General features: G+C 44.9%; 1 pseudogene; it reads left to right on the plus strand.

Moving 5' to 3' along the window:
• The first annotated feature begins 1,012 nt into the window (after positions 1-1,012).
• LOC147465374 (uncharacterized) lies at positions 1,013-2,073 on the plus strand (annotated as a pseudogene).
• The last annotated feature ends 4,123 nt before the right edge of the window (positions 2,074-6,196 follow it).

Raw genomic sequence — 6,196 nt, forward strand, 5'->3', positions numbered from 1 at the left:
GCAGCTCGTGCAATTCTGTGATTGCAAGTCAAGCGCAGCTCAAGCTTGCATGCGCAGCTCTTACAGTTTTCAGCTTGCATTAATTTTGTGATTGCATATTGTCGTCAGCCTGAAGCTCATTCTACTGCAATACCTGAGGTAAAACATTTCCTATAGCAAGGAGTATTGGACGAATACTGCTCCTACTGCAATGCCCACAATCCATCGTTGCGAGCTCTCACTGATTACAAGACCAGGGCCGCCAGGTTACCAACTCATCTCAATCAATTGGTTGTCTTCATTTTATATTTTTGGCGTAACATGTCTTCAATCGTTCTTTGGTTGCCTGGTATGAGTGTTTGTTTTAGTGAGTAGCTCACTTTATTTTTAAGCTGCATATTATCATTGAGTTTCAAGGGACTAACTAAAGTTTCCATTGAAGTTTTCTCCCATTGGAATTGTTTAACAGATGAAGCTTATATACATCCACAAATACAACCTTCATTGGTGATATTTTTTTTGCTTTCCATAGTTGCTTACCAAATGGTTAGGAAGTCTCACATACACAGTTTGAAAACGTTTCTGATGATACTTAAAGGATACATGGCGCTGTTCAACAAATTCTATTTGAAAAATGCAATGAATTCTCTCCGTCACACATACATTTTTCATGATATTGTATTGCCACCAGCTTGCCAATTTGTTAAGTTGTTATGCACCTTACACACACACACACACACACACACACACACACACCCCGAATAAATCTTAATATATGAAGTCTGGTTTCATTGTCTCGCACAAACACACACTCAATATTAAAAATTGGTTTATTGCAAAACATTTTGTGACTTGGACGGATGTGTGGGTGACAGGGTGAACAATGAGCCATTTTAATGTCCGCATTCCAAAATGGTCGGGGGGGGTGGGGGGGGGGGGGGGGGGGGGGCACTAGGCCAAATAGCGTTCACGAAGAGAGTGAGTCTAAGGAAGAGGACGTGGTCTTGAGCACGCAAGTGGGGAGTGACGCGAGCTTTATGAGTATGCTTCAGGACGAAAACTGGCTAGATTCTCTAATTAATAATTCCATGGGGGACTCCCAAGACCGTAGTGCAACTTTTTATGAACGCCAAACACTCCCTGTGGTGGCTGCAACTCTTGGTCGCCCCCCTAATTTGTAGCCTATTGCTCCAAATGCCCAACTCTTAGCTACTAGGGCTCCCATGCAACCGCTTATTGGTGCGCAATCGGCTCCGTTTGTGCAGGTTTTTGGTCTCAGTCCTTCACCGATTACCAGTACTTTCACACGTACTTGTTCAGTTTGTGGTCCCTTTCCCATTGCCCAAGGCCCTAGTACGGCTGCAGGACCTTCTATTGTAGCTCATACACCCATGCTGCTCACGTTTCGACTTTGGCCATAGGATCTCCCCCTACTGTTAGACCAACCCTAGTTGCTCCATCCATAGTGCCTCCCGCTATCGTGAGACCATCTCCAGCTGCTAATGTGTCTAGCCAAAGCACAACACCTTTGTCTAGCGTTGGGTCGCAAAACAAGGGAAAGAGGCCCCCACAAGTCGATGCGAAGTGGTCAGATGTTTCTACTGCAGCATGCATTAAGCACTATGAAGAGAGGTGGGTGCATGTAAGGAAGGGTAATCTGAGACCAAAAGATTGGGATGAGGTGACTGCTCAATTGAATAAAGAGGTGGAGATGGACTAGACACCTTGTGAAAAAAATATAAAAAGGAAAAGGGGAAGACGACTGCCCACAGGAGGGGTGCGTTCAACTTGGGAGTATTTTGAGTTGCTTTGACACATTATGGTCAACAAATCCACAATGTGTGGGCATTCCAGGTGCATTTGATAGTTCTAGCTTACAAACCCCGGTGGTGCCTGAGGAGGATGGTGAGGGAGATGGATAGGCAGGGTGGGAGGTGGATTTAGATGATGATGGGGAGGTCGGTGGCACGACAAGGGAGAGGAGAGATTGCACGACAATTCAGGATAGCAACGAGGCTTTGTGGCAGGGCGTTAAAGCACAAAAAGTCAAGGAGCCTAAGCGTGCTTCATTGGGGACCTTTGCTCGCGCTCTAGGGGATGGGTGGAAAGGGATGTCGGACACGATGAAGGTTCTTGACAAAGAGAGACACGAACATGAAGAGAGAATGGCGAACGACCTGCATGACCATGAGGAGAGAATCTTCAAGCTGAAGCAGGAGGAGGACACAAAACGGATGGAGATCTACATGCGGGTTCAAGCTGAAACTGCAAAAGCATTGGGGAATCGACCCAAGGTATGCTTCTTCACCTTCTATGTAAAAAATTGAGAGAGGGAGGGAGATTGCACATTGTGTGTTCATGCTCACGTGCAAATGTTCATTTCTGTTATCTTTGCATTTAACGTGTAGGATGGACGAGGCCACAGAAATATTTTGGCTACTATCGTCTAACTGGCATAGCATATGCCCTATATATTGAGGAAGACCTCTCCCATATTGCATGGTCGGCTGGGAGTACTCCAGACACTTACTTCTTGTTCTTATCTTGCATGTTGTTACTTGTATCATCTGTGTGTATGTTAAATAAAGATGGTTTATTGTCCATTCGGCCATGCATATGGTGGTGTTATCCTAGGCAAGTGGCATTGTGGCAAGCAATTCACTCTAGCTTTTGGAGTGCAGGTTGTCTTGAAAACCAAGCCACATTTAGGATATATTATAGAATGTCATATGAGGCCTTCCATGAGTTGAAGGATCTCATTTTGCCCCATCTACCATGTGGAGAGGTACGTGAGTTTCGTAGGGAGCCTATCCAAGCTAACCTTGCCCTTGCATGTGTGCTTTGGCATTTTGCTCAGGCACTCTTCTCGTACACTGTCGCAATTGTTCGGGCTTGGGGACTCCACTATCCGAAAGTACACCCATTTGATAGTGGGTATTTTATGCATACAAGAAATGTTGCGTAGATGTCAGATTGAGGTTCCACATGGTGCACGACTAGCAAATCATTAGTGAATTTGAGGCTATCACTGGCCTTCCCAACATGTGTGGCGCAATTGATTGGACACACATCAAGCTTGCCCGCAAACCAATTCAGGATTATTTCCCTGCACAGTACGTTAGCCGCCATGGATTTCATAGTATCTTGTTGCAAGGCATAGTAGACTCCAAAAAGCTGTTTTGGGACATTGTGTGTAATGCACGAGGAGGCTCACACGATTCAATTGTTTTCAAGGGTTCTCTAGTTTATAGACAAATGAAAGCATGTCAGTATTGAGTGCAGCAATTATAGATTAGAATCAGATGTCCATTAGACCTTACATTGTTGGTGACTCTGCATATAAGCCCACAAGCTTCTTACTAAAAGCATTCAAGTCAAAAGCCCGACAAGACTTGGCTTCAAAGAATGCATTTGACAAGCAAATTGCAAAGGGCAGGGTGAAGGTAGAGAATGCGTTTGGCATTTTGAAGAATCGTTGGCGCATCTTGCGTGATCTCAATGTGAATTTGCCTTTTGCACCGACAGTAGTGATAGCATGTTGTGTGTCACACAATTATGTCCAATTAAACGAAGAACCTGAGCCTATCGATTCAATTGATCCACATCCAAATGATGATGAGCCCTTAAGATGGCGATCAGTAACCCGACAATGTGCTGCCGGACTCAAAATGAGCGCGGCATTGTTCAATGATTTTGTTAGACGTAATTCTAGTCAAGCGTAAGAAGTTTGCAAGTAATTAGGAGTCTTGAGTGTGCATGTTTTATACTTCGGGGGCACTAACTGCTCATTGTTTATGACATGTTTTTATAGGAGTGATGATCAGGCCTCACCAGTAGGTTGTTTTATTTTTTTGGATAGGTTTAGGGTTTGTATGTACTATGCATGGCCATCATTTGCTGCAATTTTTGTTGTGTATATATAGTTATGTACGTGTGTGTGTGTGTGTGTGTGTGTGTGTGTGTGTGTGTGTGTGTGTGTGTGTGTGCGCGTGTGTTACCATCCATTTTCATCACCCAAAAAATGTTTTGCTTTTGTGTGTGTGCAATGTGTGTATGTATGTTTGTGTGTTTGTGTGTGAGCATGAAATTGAAAAAACCAAAGAGCAATTTTTTTTTTTGCATGTGTAGGTGCGCTTGAATCGCAAAAGGATCCATTTTTTTTTGCATCGTTAGCATTGTGTGTGTGTGTCAGTGTATGCGTTAGTCTATGGGGGTTTGGGCACCCCTCATGGACTATGTGGGCATGGCCTGTGGAGGGACCGAGTTCAATTCTCGGGTGACTTTGACGGATTGGATCCCCCTGTAGCACGCTCTTAAGCATCTAAAAAAAAAAAGGAACTATTTAATCCTTGTATGTACTCTCTTTGATTGCCCATCGACCGGCCACCATGTGCTCAAACCTCACGGCCATTCCACAGTCGGCGATCTTGCTTCATAAAAAAGTCACCGGCCGATGGCCGGCTGGAGCCTTTGTGCTCAAGATTGCCGGCCGGCCATGGTATATTCCACAGCATCATTTGGTCGCCGCTAACTGGCCCTCTCTCTACTGTGTGTCTGTGGGTCTTTTGAGTTTGCACATGGTATCGAGTAGCAGACTCTTCCTAAATCGACTTGATCAAGAGGTTGCCTCCACGCTGATCCGTACAGCACAATGGCACAACCTGCAGCAGCATCTTCTTATGTCAATCACAGGGCTCTCCCCATAGAGCGCCTCAATAGCACCAATATTTACCTTGTTTGGCGTGTACGTGTGGACGCCATCAAGAATGTAATTTTGTGTGCCCAGCACTTCTTGCTCAAAATCCTACTCCAGCAGATCAAGCAGCATACGATGAATGGTGTCGCAAAGATCAAGCAGCTCTTATTGAAATCCTTCTCGTCTTGGAGATTGACAGATGCAGATGGTGCGAGACTGTGCAACTTCCAAGGACAGCTAGGATCATCTTCACCAGCAATATGAACACACAGACTTTGCTGCCCAGGTTACTGTGCATCGTTCTTTAATTAATCTAAAATGAATGATACTCAATCTGCTACTGATTTTTTGGATGAATGAAATTCTGCACTTGACAAAGCCATTATAACTGTACTCCGAATCCCAGATGACCTTTGTCACCACCCAACAGCCTAACCTTAACTTAAGATCTCTCATCTCTCGCATCACTCAGGAAGAACATATGCGTGTCAGAATGCGGGGAGGCAGCCCCTCTCTGGAAGAGCGTGCATGTGTGTGTTCCTCACATCGTGCGCAGGTGAAGATGACGCAGGCACATAAGAGAGAGAGAGAGAGAGAGAGAGAGAGAGAGAGAGCGACGCACACACGAGGAGGTGTGTTAGAATGCCATGAGGTTCATTAGGCGTCGGTTACGTAAGTAGGCGTATAGATGCAGCGTTTGGCATCTCCTCATGACATGGAATTATCATTCCAACACTTCTCCGTAATTCGAGTCATCACAAAAGTTGAATGCATTAAAGGATACGACTATGCATACGCCTTTTCTTGTCAGGTGCAGCGTTCCACCCTCGATGCGTGCAAGGCTACATGCTATAGTTTGATTACATCATGCTGTGCAAGCTAAATGATGATTGGTTTACAGAGGCTGAAAGAAATCAGCCCAAATCAGCCTGTGTCGAGGCTGATCAATCCGGAGTGGACGAGAAAATTGATGTCGATTCGAGTTTTTTGCTTCGTCTTTGATTCGGCTTTCCAATCTATGTCTTTTCACGAACTTGATTTTCACCATTACTACCCCGCAAGAGACGTCAATGAAGTAGAATTTAAGCATGTGCCACTTGCTGTTGACGTGGCATTCTTGGCTGCCAACCCTTCAAACGCATCAGTTGCCCTCGCTTGTGATGTTGACGCTCCAAATGCTGCAGTTCTCACCATCTGCAATTCTCTTGACATTGTTTGACTTGATGAAGTGCCAATATGGCATCACTCAAAAGATGAGTCCGTTATCAATCCTAATGTGCTCATTGTATCCTCAAATGGTGCAAAAACCATCCAGACAGCAGTTACTCCAGATGAAGACGACCTTGATGAAGCGCATGCTTATCCAATCTTGCTCGACATAATCAGCAAGGTACCTCACCCTTACAATTTGGATGTGCTTGACAGTTATGAAGCCGTTCCATTTCACCTGGGCAATCCATATCCATGCAACTCCTTCGGAATTCGGCCCCACAAGAAAGGTGACCCTCCAAATCTCAGCTC

Source organism: Adiantum capillus-veneris, chromosome 1 (genome assembly GCF_014529385.1).
Source record: "Adiantum capillus-veneris isolate H3 chromosome 1, ASM1452938v2, whole genome shotgun sequence".
NCBI lineage: Eukaryota > Viridiplantae > Streptophyta > Polypodiopsida > Polypodiales > Pteridaceae > Adiantum > Adiantum capillus-veneris.